Source organism: Protopterus annectens, chromosome 3.part1 (assembly GCF_019279795.1).
Source record: "Protopterus annectens isolate FY-2018-M chromosome 3.part1, PAN1.0, whole genome shotgun sequence".
In the NCBI taxonomy this organism is placed as follows: Eukaryota; Metazoa; Chordata; order Ceratodontiformes; family Protopteridae; genus Protopterus; species Protopterus annectens.
Window position 1 is genome coordinate 451,175,196 of NC_056732.1, and position 12,053 is coordinate 451,187,248.

At 37.4% G+C, this 12,053-nt stretch overlaps 1 protein-coding gene across 1 annotated transcript in view; it reads left to right on the top strand.

Annotated features, from left to right (window-relative positions):
* Window positions 1-12,053, top strand: part of PRKAG2 (protein kinase AMP-activated non-catalytic subunit gamma 2) — a 3,182,689-nt gene that overhangs the window by 3,147,260 nt on the left and 23,376 nt on the right.

The window sequence follows — 12,053 nt, forward strand, 5'->3', positions numbered from 1 at the left end:
AATGCCTCTTCTTCTGACTCAACACAGCTTCAAAACTCTTCACAGTCAACTAAAAACACTCAATCTAGCCGCATGGAAGATTCCTTAGCATCACAGCAGGCCCTACTCTCCAAGGAGGTGCAGGATGTCATTTTGGAGGCCAGAAGGCCATCAACTAGAAAAGCTTACTCCGCAAAATGGAAACGTTTTTGTACCTGGAATGAGAAAAAGGGCCAGGACCCTGGAAAACTGAATTTACCACAAATACTACAATATTTGACTGAACTGCTAAGCAGTGGACTTTCATTCTCCTCCATCAAAATCCATGCCTCAGCCATTTCTGCAGAATACAACACTGATCCACCTTTATTCTCTCACCCTCTCTTAAGACAGTTCCTCAGAGGGGCTAAGAATTTAAGACCTCCAAGGAAACAACCAATACCTGCTTGGGATCTTAATTCCATTCTGGAAAAACTGACCCTGCCTCCTTTTGAGCCAGCTGCTTCATCAGATTTGCAATATTTGTCCTGGAAAACAGCTTTTCTTCTGGCTATCACCTCAGCTCGTAGAGTTTCAGAATTACAGGCTCTCATGGCTGTCCAGCCTTTTATCATCTTCCATCAGGACAGAGTTTCCTTACGAACCAACCCGTCCTTTATGCCTAAAGTGGTATCCAGGGTAGCTTTAAATCAGGCCATACACTTACCTACTTTTTATCCTAATCCTCAAAACAAAGGGGAGAGATTACTACATTCCTTGGACATCCACAGACAATTGCGTTATTATTTGGACAGAACAAAGCCTTTCAGAAAATCAGAACAGCTCTTTGTGGCCTATGCAGTAGGAGCTCAAGGAAAGCCAATTTCCAAACAGACAATTTCAAAATGGATAGCCCACTGCATACGCTTTTGCTATTCCTTTCATGGCAAAACTGTACCTACAGGCATTAGAAGTCATTCCACCAGGGCCACAGCCACCTCTACAGCCTTCCTCAGAGGAGTTCCTACTAAGGATATTTTGGAAGCAGCCACTTGGAGTTCTGTGCATACCTTCTCCAAGCACTACAACTTACCATTATACTCCAAATCTAGAGCAGGCTTTGCCACTGCAGTCTTGCAGGGCATTTTGGCTCCTCCTAGTTACACCTAGTGCCTACCACCCCTTTCTTAGCTTTGGGATTCTACCCATCTGTGAGGACTGCAGCTGTATGCACGATGAACATAGTACAGTTTTGTACCTACCATAAATGTAGATGTTCGAGTGCTAATACAGCTGCAGTCCAGGTTTCCCTCCCTCCTTCCCCTCTAGGGGTATTCTTTTATGGTGTATTTGCTTGCAACTACTGTTTTTTGATTATATTGCATTGCATTATTAAAAAGTACAGGCAACCTTAAGACCGACTAGTAGGCTGTAAGCAGAAAAGCACAAACGAAATCTCCTTTAACGCAGTATTTATTTTCAAAAACAGCACGTTTTCGCCGTAACCAATGTCACAGCTTCATCAGAAGTAAACAGTTAACATAAGCCCACACAACATATTTATAGTACTCAGACAGGAAATAGTAAACACCAATATCCTGTAATGCATAATTAATTAAGCTAATTAAAAACAATGTTAATATTCAAAGTTTAAATAAAGTAAAAAAACTTTACAATAGCTTTTGTCGTAATTGTAAATAGTATAGGGTTACATACATAAAATAATAACATGCTATTGTATAAAACAGTTACCTCAAGTAACTCTTCAATTTTAAAATACAAGCAATATTACAATTTTCATTCAGACCAGGTGGTCTGAATGCATCCAGACTCAATTGCCATGCCAATTCTACATTTTCTAACAAAATTGAAACTGGACCTCCTCTAATGGTTGGCACTACCTGGTCAATGCCCATAAAACTAAAACTATGGCCGGGGTTAATATTCACGTGTTTTGCCAAGGCATTTTCCAATAGTGGTTTTTTTATGGCATAAATGTGTTGGTATACCCTTTCCTTAAGTTCTGGCTGGTCATTCCAATGTAAAAACATGGGCAGCAATTACACTGGGCAAGGTATACAACTGATTTGGTATCACAAGAAATCCTGTAATGTATAGTATGCTTAGCATTCCTGATCTTAAAGAAGCTGCCTGGTGTAATAAACTTACACATATTGCAAAAGCCACATTTAAAAGACCCCTTAGATCTCGGGCCAATTGACAGATTAGAATTAGTCTGTAATAGTTCCTTAAGGTTACTCCCTCTTTTATAAATAACAATAGGACGTATTCCAAGTTTATCAATTAGGTTGGGAGAATTGATTACTAAAGGCCAGTTCTTTAGTAAAGAAGCCCAAATGTCAGGGGAATATAAGGTGTACTGAGTAATAAAACTCAAAGAAAAGTTTTTTGTTTGTCCCAAAGTGCTTCCCGTATTATCCTGAATGGTACATTCATTAATTTCGGGTGTCAGCATCTGGTTTTCCTGGTCAAGTAATGGTCTATAGGTAACTCTTAGTCGTTTTGTATCAACCTCTAATATGAGATTGTTAACCAGTGTATCAGGATAGCCTCGATTCAAGAATAAATCTTTTAGAAATCCACATTCACTTCTGAAATCATCAAGTGTAGTACACATCCTTCCTGCACGAACTAACTGCCCCTTAATAATGGACTTTTTTTGTTTAGGTGGGTGGAAACTACTGTAGTGCAGGAAGGAATTGCAATAAGTTGGCTTTCTATAGATTTTAGAACGGTAAATACCTTTGTCAAAATCTTTCATTAATTTAACATCCAAATAGTTAGCTTCCATACTGGAAAAGTTGAATGTAAACTTTAAGCATTCTGTAGTAGAATTTAAACATTCTACAAACAAAGCTGCTTCTTCTTCATTACCATTAAATAAAATGAAAATGTCATCCAAGAATCTGGTGTAATATCTAACATTTTTCACCAGATTTTGGTTAGACAGAAGGAAATGTTTTTCCCAAAAGGCCACAAATAAATTGGCTAGGCTCGCCCCACAAGGGGAGCCCATAGCAACCCCACACTTTTGTAAATAAAATTGTTGATCGAAAAGGAAATAGTTACAAGAAAGAACTATACCCAGAAGTTCAGTGACAACTTCAATATCAGTGTGGGATGCTCCTAACTCCTTAAGCAGAATTTCAGTCCATTCAACGGCTTCATTATGAGGGATGGATGTGTATAAATCGATGACATCGATTGACAAAAAGTTTAAATTGCCATCAAATTTTATACTATTAATGTCATTAAGGAAGGACCATGAATCCTTACAAATGGTAGGAATCTTTTTGACGTATTTAGACAAAATATTGTCTACAAGTTTAGAACATGGATACGTCATTGATGACCTACCATCAATTAGGGCTCGCATAGGGGGGTTGTTTTGATTTTTGTGAATTTTTGGCAACCCGAACATAACAGGAGATTTGGGAGATACAATGTCAATGTAATTGTATGTATCTAAATCAATTTTACCTGCTAGAAACAAGTCACGAAAGTAACCCCGAATGCGTCCCTGGGTTGTGTTAACCTCATTAATAGAGGAAATCACATAAGTTGGTGAATCAAGAACATGTAACATTTTTTGTTTATATTGATAGTCATCAAACACAACCAATCCACCACCTTTGTCTGGTTTTAAAAATCTGATGGGAAGAGATTTTAAAATATCTAACCATTTCCGTTGTTGAAAGGAAATATTAAGGGTGTTATTATTTCTATTCTGTATTGCAAAAATGTGTCTGAAATCAATCTCACACATTTGTTCAAAAAGAAGTAAATTAGGTTGAAGGGGTGGATTGTACACACTAGGAAGTCTAAGTTTATTGCCAATATTAGCAGGCTCATTGTTAAATAATAACCTTAAATTCAGCTTTCTAGTGAAACACTTTAACTCCATAAGAACCTTAGCTATGCTACCATAAGAGCTAGGCACAAAGGTAAAACCAAGAGCTAACAGTTCGATGAGGTCAGAATCAAACTCCAAAGAGGAAAAATTATAGATGGTAAAATCTTTTTTATGATTAAAATATAATCTAGGAAAAGAAATAGAGGCATTAGAAGAGGAACTAAGAGCTGGGTCTGGTATTAGTTCCTCCGGTTCGAGTTGGAGCCTTTCTTCTGCCTCTGTTGTCCTAAAAAAGCATTAGTCTTAGGGACCGTACCTGTACCTTGATTCTGTTGACTACCATTCCCATTGGTCCCCTTATTAATAAAATTGGGACCTTTATAGGAATTTTTTATCCTATTACTTCTTCTCACCTCTTGAAAAGGTTGAGAACCCTGTTGTTCTGAGTTTTCAGCTCCTGGGACTGAATCAGCTACTGGCGATATAGAAGGCTCATTACCATTTATACCAGAATCAACAATAGCTTCCTGAAGTAAATTTGGGTAAGCCTTGTCCGTCTGGTATGCTGTTCTGTCCCTAACCAGTTTCTTGTTTTTATTGATTTTTAACTCAACAAGAAAAGAATCTATGCTCGCAAAAATGCGGTCATAGTCATATTTAAATTGCGTAAACAAAAAGTTAGATTTAATTTCCACATCAATCAAATTAATTTCAGTAATAAGTGAAGCAATTTTAAAATCATAATGTTTAACAATAACATGCAACAGTTGGAAATCTTGCTCTTGAAACAAACTCTTAAGTTCCAATAAGTAGTTATTGTCCAACAAAAGTCCAGAAGGCTTAAAATTGTTCCTTAAGCCTTTAGGAATTAGGCCCTCCTGAATACATGCAGCTTCTAATTGCAACTTTTTTAAAACAAGGAGCTTTGAATCAAATACCTTGAGACGTTCATTCATGTTAGTAGAATCAGAAGGAGCCCTCTGTTCATCTCGGGCATTCAGTCTGTCAATTTCAGATGTAAAAAAAGTAAATGGGTTTTCCTTGTTGATCCACGCTTCAAGAGGTAACCGCTCTCCTACTGTAGGAACGTCATGAATTCCCGAGTGAATACAAGAAACGGGTTGGCGTACAGGATTAATAGCTGTAGTTGCAGGTAAGGCATAGTTATTATTATTTGCACAAGCTCTCATTTGAGCAGAAAAAACTACAGGTAAACCTCCACATGTTCCCACTGTATCAGTCGTAGAAAGCACAGCCCCACTAGGCTGATTAGCATCACCCGACGGTAATGCCAAAGGAGGTTGAGCTGCCGGAATAGAAAAACCGCTTCCCTCTGAAGCGGAAGTCCCAATCGTTGTGTCGCTATCAGTGGATACTGCTCGTGTGGATGGAATACGCTGTTCAATAACATCAATACGGGCATGTAAAGCCTCAATCTTCTGGGAGATCGAGGATAGTAAAGAAAGTAAATCCACTTCTTCATTTTTTCTATGTTGGTTAACTGTCCCAAAAAGGTTCGGACTAGCCGGACTAACAGGAGTGCCTGCTTCCATAAGCACAAAACAGACTGTTGAGGAGCGAAAAGTCAAACCAAAGAGTTGAGGGAACCTTAAGACCGACTAGTAGGCTGTAAGCAGAAAAGCACAAAGGAAATCTCCTTTAGCAGTATTTATTTTCAAAAACAGCACGTTTTCGCGTAACCAATGTCACAGCTTCATCAGAAGTAAACAGTTAACATAAGCCCACACAACATATTTATAGTACTCAGACAGGAAATAGTAAACACCAATATCCTGTAATGCATAATTAATTAAGCTAATTAAAAACAATGTTAATATTCAAAGTTTAAATAAAGTAAAAAAACTTTACAATAGCTTTTGTCGTAATTGTAAGTAGTATAGGGTTACATACATAAAATAATAACATGCTATTGTATAAAACAGTTACCTCAAGTAACTCTTCAATTTTAAAATACAAGCAATATTACAATTTTCATTCAGACCAGGTGGTCTGAATGCATCCAGACTCAATTGCCATGCCAATTCTACATTTTCTAACAAAATTGAAACTGGACCTCCTCTAATGGTTGGCAATGGTTGAAGAGTTACTTGAGGTAACTGTTTTATACAATAGCATGTTATTATTTTATGTATGTAACCCTATACTATTTACAATTACGACAATAGCTATTGTAAAGTTTTTTTACTTTATTTAAACTTTGAATATTAACATTGTTTTTAATTAGCTTAATTAATTATGCATTACAGGATATTGGTGTTTACTATTTCCTGTCTGAGTACTATAAATATGTTGTGTGGGCTTATGTTAACTGTTTACTTCTGATGAAGCTGTGACATTGGTTACGGCGAAAACGCTGTTTTGAAAATAAATACTGCGTTAAAGGAGATTTCGTTTGTGCTTTTCTGCTTACAGCCTACTAGTCGGTCTTAAGGTTGCCTGTACTTTTTGGTTTGGTTTTTCGTTCTTCAACAGTCTGTTTTGTGCTTATGGAAGCAGGCACTCCTGTTAGTCCGCTAGTCGAACCTTTGGGACAGTTAACCAACATAGAAAAATGAAGAAGTGGATTTACTTTCTTACTATCCTCGATCTCCCAGAAGATTGAGGCTTTACATGCCCGTATTGATGTTATTGAACAGCGTATTCCATCCACACGAGCAGTATCCACTGATAGCGCGACACAACGTACTGGGACTTCGCTTCAGAGGGAAGCGGTTTCTATTCCGCAGCTCAACCTCCTTTGGCATTACCGTCGGTGATGCTAATCAGCCTAGTGGGGCTGTGCTTTCGACTGATACAGTGAACATGTGGAGGTTTACCTGTAGTTTTTTCTGCTCAAATGAGAGCTTGTGCAAATAATAATAACTATGCCTTACCTGCAACTACAGCTATTAATCCTGTACGCCAACCCGTTTCTTGTATTCACTCGGGAATTCATGACGTTCCTACAGTAGGAGAGCGGTTACCTCTTGAAGCGTGGATCAACAAGGAAAACCCATTTACTTTTTTTACATCTGAAATTGACAGACTGAATGCCCGAGATGAACAGAGGGCTCCTTCTGATTCTATTAACATGAATGAACGCCTCAAGGTATTTGATTCAAAGCTCCTTGTTTTAAAAAAGTTGCAATTAGAAGCTGCATACTTTAGGCAATGTATTCAGGAGGGCCTAATTCCTAAAGGCTTAAGGAACAATTTTAAGCCTTCTGGACTTTTGTTGGACAATAACTACTTATTGGAACTTAAGAGTTTGTTTCAAGAGCAAGGTTTCCAACTGTTGCATGTTATTGTTAAACATTATGATTTTAAAATTGCTTCACTTATTACTGAAATTAATTTGATTGATGTGGAAATTAAATCTAACTTTTTGTTTACGCAATTTAAATATGACTATGACCGCATTTTTGCGAGCATAGATTCTTTTCTTGTTAAGTTAAAAATCAATAAAAACAAGAAACTGGTTAGGGACAGAACAGCATACCAGACGGACAAGGCTTACCCAAATTTACTTCAGGAAGCTATTGTTGATTCTGGTATAAATGGTAATGAGCCTTCTATATCGCCAGTAGCTGATTCAGTCCCAGGAGCTGAAAACTCAGAACAACAGGGTTCTCAACCTTTTCAAGAGGTGAGAAGAAGTAATAGGATAAAAAATTCCTATAAAGGTCCCAATTTTATTAATAAGGGGACCAATGGGAATGGTAGTCAACAGAATCAAGGTACAGGTACGGTCCCTAAGACTAATGCTTTTTTAGGACAACAGAGGCAGAAGAAAGGCTCCAACTCGAACCGGAGGAACTAATACCAGACCCAGCTCTTAGTTCCTCTTCTAATGCCTCTATTCCTTTTCCTAGATTATATTTTAATCATAAAAAAGATTTTACCATCTATAATTTTTCCTCTTTGGAGTTTGATTCTGACCTCATCGAACTGTTAGCTCTTGGTTTTACCTTTGTGCCTAGCTCTTATGGTAGCATAGCTAATGTTCTTATGGAGTTAAAGTGTTTCACTAGAAAGCTGAATTTAAGGTTATTATTTAACAATGAGCCTGCTAATATTGGCAATAAACTTAGACTTCCTAGTGTGTACAATCCACCCCTTCAACCTAATTTACTTCTTTTGAACAAATGTGTGATTGATTTCAGACACATTTTTGCAATACAGAATAGAAATAATAACACCCTTAATATTTCCTTTCAACAACGGAAATGGTTAGATATTTTAAAATCTCTTCCCATCAGATTTTTAAAACCAGACAAAGGTGGTGGATTGGTTGTGTTTGATGACTATCAATATAAACAAAAAATGTTACATGTTCTTGATTCACCAACTTATGTGATTTCCTCTATTAATGAGGTTAACACAACCCAGGGACGCATTCGGGGTTACTTTCGTGACTTGTTTCTAGCAGGTAAAATTGATTTAGATACATACAATTACATAGACATTGTATCTCCCAAATCTCCTGTTATGTTCGGGTTGCCAAAAATTCACAAAAATCAAAACAACCCCCCTATGCGAGCCCTAATTGATGGTAGGTCATCAATGACGTATCCATGTTCTAAACTTGTAGACAATATTTTGTCTAAATACGTCAAAAAGATTCCTACCATTTGTAAGGATTCATGGTCCTTCCTTAATGACATTAATAGTATAAAATTTGATGGCAATTTGAACTTTTTGACAATCGATATCATCGATTTATACACATCCATCCCTCATAATGAAGCCGTTGAATGGACTGAAATTCTGCTTAAGGAGTTAGGAGCATCCCACACTGATATTGAAGTTGTCACTGAACTTCTGGGTATAGTTCTTTCTTGTAACTATTTCCTTTTCGATCAACAATTTTATTTACAAAAGTGGTTGCTATGGGCTCCTTGTGAGCCTAGCCAATTTATTTGTGGCCTTTTGGGAAAACATTTCCTTCTGTCAACCAAAATCTGGTGAAAATGTTAGATATTACACCAGATTCTTGGATGACATTTTCATTTTATTTAATGGTAATGAAGAAGAAGCAGCTTTGTTTGTAGAATGTTTAAATTCTACTACAGAATGCTTAAAGTTTACATTCAACTTTTCCAGTATGGAAGCTAACTATTTGGATGTTAAATTAATGAAAGATTTTGACAAAGGTATTTACCGTCTAAAATCTATAGAAAGCCAACTTATTGCAATTCCTTCCTGCACTACAGTAGTTTCCACCCACCTAAACAAAAAAGTCCATTATTAAGGGGCAGTTCGGGAAGGATGTGTACTACACTTGATGATTTCAGAAGTGAATGTGGATTTCTAAAGATTTATTCTTGAATCGAGGCTATCCTGATACACTGGTTAACAATCTCATATTAGAGGTTGATACAAAACGACTAAGAGGTACCTATAGACCATTACTTGACCAGGAAAACCAGATGCTGACACCGAAATTAATGAATGTACCATTCAGGATAATACGGAAGCACTTTGGGACAAACAAAAAACTTTTCTTTGAGTTTTATTACTCAGTACACCTTATATTCCCCTGACATTTGGGCTTCTTTATTAAAGAATTGGCCTTTAGTAATCAATTCTCCCAACCTAATTGATAAACTTGGAATACGTCCTATTGTTATTTATAAAAGAGGGAGTAACCTTAAGGAACTATTACAGACTAATTCTAATCTGTCAATTGGCCCGAGATCTAAGGGGTCTTTTAAATGTGGCTTTTGCAATATGTGTAAGTTTATTACACCAGGCAGCTTCTTTAAGATCAGGAATGCTAAGCATACTATACATTACAGGATTTCTTGTGATACCAAATCAGTTGTATACCTTGCCCAGTGTAATTGCTGCCCATGTTTTTACATTGGAATGACCAGCCGTAAACTTAAGGAAAGGGTATACCAACACATTTATGCCATAAAAAAAACACTATTGGAAAATGCCTTGGCAAAACACGTGAATATTAACCCCGGCCATAGTTTTAGTTTTATGGGCATTGACCAGGTAGTGCCAACCATTAGAGGAGGTCCAGCTTCAATTTTGTTAGAAAATGTAGAATTGGCATGGCAATTGAGTCTGGATGCATTCAGACCACCTGGTCTGAATGAAAATTGTAATATTGCTTGTATTTTAAAATTGAAGAGTTACTTGAGGTAACTGTTTTATACAATAGCATGTTATTATTTTATGTATGTAACCCTATACTATTTACAATTATGACAAAAGCTATTCTAAAGTTTTTTTACTTTATTTAAACTCTGAATATTAACATTGTTTTTAATTAGCTTAATTAATTATGCATTACAGGATATTGGTGTTTATTATTTCCTGTCTGAGTACTATAAATATGTTGTGTGGGCTTATGTTAACTGTTTACTTCTGATGAAGCTGTGACATTGGTTACGGCGAAAACGTGCTGTTTTTGAAAATAAATACTGCGTTAAAGGAGATTTCGTTTGTGCTTTTCTGCTTACAGCCTACTAGTCGGTCTTAAGGTTGCCTGTACTTTTTGGTTTGGTTTTTCGTTCTTCAACAGTCTGGCATTGCATTATTACCTAATTTTATGTATTGCCTTCCTTCTGGGGGCACCTGACATCTGGGGCAAGAAAAACTGAAGAAAATGGCGTTGGCTGGTTCCTTTATACCCCTGTCGCACTGACGTCAGGGAAGAAGCGACGACAACCGACGCCGGACCTAGACTTTGGAATTCGGCCGACCGAGGACCCACCTGACGGCAGGAGAACCCATCTGTGAGGACTGCAGCTGTATTAGCACTCGAACATCTACATTTATGGTAGGTACAAAACTGTACTTTCTGCTACATTAGTTGCATTGCTTGGGACGCAGTCCCATCAGTGAGAATAAAGGCAAGATTGACAACAACACGTAAAAAAGTTATGTTCTTACCATAACGTTCCATGTGTGTTGCCCATCTCAACCTTTATTCTCACAACCCACCCTCCTACCCCCTTCCAGAACTCCTGGTGGACATTGTTTTTTGGGATCTCCATAGCCACAGAGATACTGACATTGTCTATCAAATAGACCATAGTTGGTATATTCACTATTTTACCTTCTGGGTGGGCAAACAAGATCTGAGCTAGTTGGTGAACTGCATTATAGGTAGGGAAGGAGGCCCACAAGCTTTGCTGAAGACTTCAAGCTATTGGAAAGGCCAAGACAGATCCGACATGTCTGATTCAACCCATCAGTGAGAGTAAAGGTTGAGATGGACAGCACACATGGAACGTTATGGTAAGAACATAACTTCTTTTTCTGTCTTGTATGGAGTCCCAGATTGCACCATATAGCTGTAGTTTTGCCATAAGAAAACTGATGAAGTCAAAAGCAGCTGGCATACTTTCTCAACTCCCACTGATGATTTTGTAACACCTGACCTCTGATGCCATCTTAGTTTCCATAGACTTTAATAAAGCCAGTCCCTCTTGACTTTCCAGTACTACAGCCAGTCTCATGTTCTTCTTCTGCATTCCTCATCTTCATTTGCGGCCAACTGATGTACGTTTTCTTCTTAGTCACTTCCATTGTGTGTTACATTTCAGTCACCTGCTATTTAGTTGTCATCACGTCAACATGCAGAAAGTATTGACTAATTCAGCTGCTTGTAACCTTTTTATCTATACTTGCAACAGTCCGGCATTACACCAGTCAAAATTTCAGTCACTCCAGAGTTCTTGTTACTTTCTTAGCATTCCGCTCAGTCAATTTTATGTCATCTGTTGAGCATGTTGCTATGGTGATATGCCTCCAGGTTCTCATCAGTGCACATTTTTTTTTTTACTGAAGAGTCAATTTTTTTGGCTAAAGTTTCCATATTTTGCGCAGTAGTGGGACTGTTGAGACTTTCTGCAGCTCATGTCCACATTTCAGACAAACAACACTCATCAAGCACCACCAAGACTTGCACATCTGGAGGATTTTTTATTTTTTTTTTGCTTCCCAATAAATTATTTTAATGTCCAAGACTTTGAGAGCTTATGAGTAACTAGCTTAAAAAAAGATGAAGGAGAATTAAAGTATTGTAATTATTGAATTTCTGCTTAAATGTTTGAGTTGCACTGAGTAACGTGTGGTGGTAATATTTTGTACTTTGCTGCTCTGTTCTATCTGTTTCTGGGACTGTAGTCTTGTATTTTTATTAGTTTGTGGGAAAACTGTGTTTCTACATTATTCCACATTTCTATTTCCACAAGTAGAATTG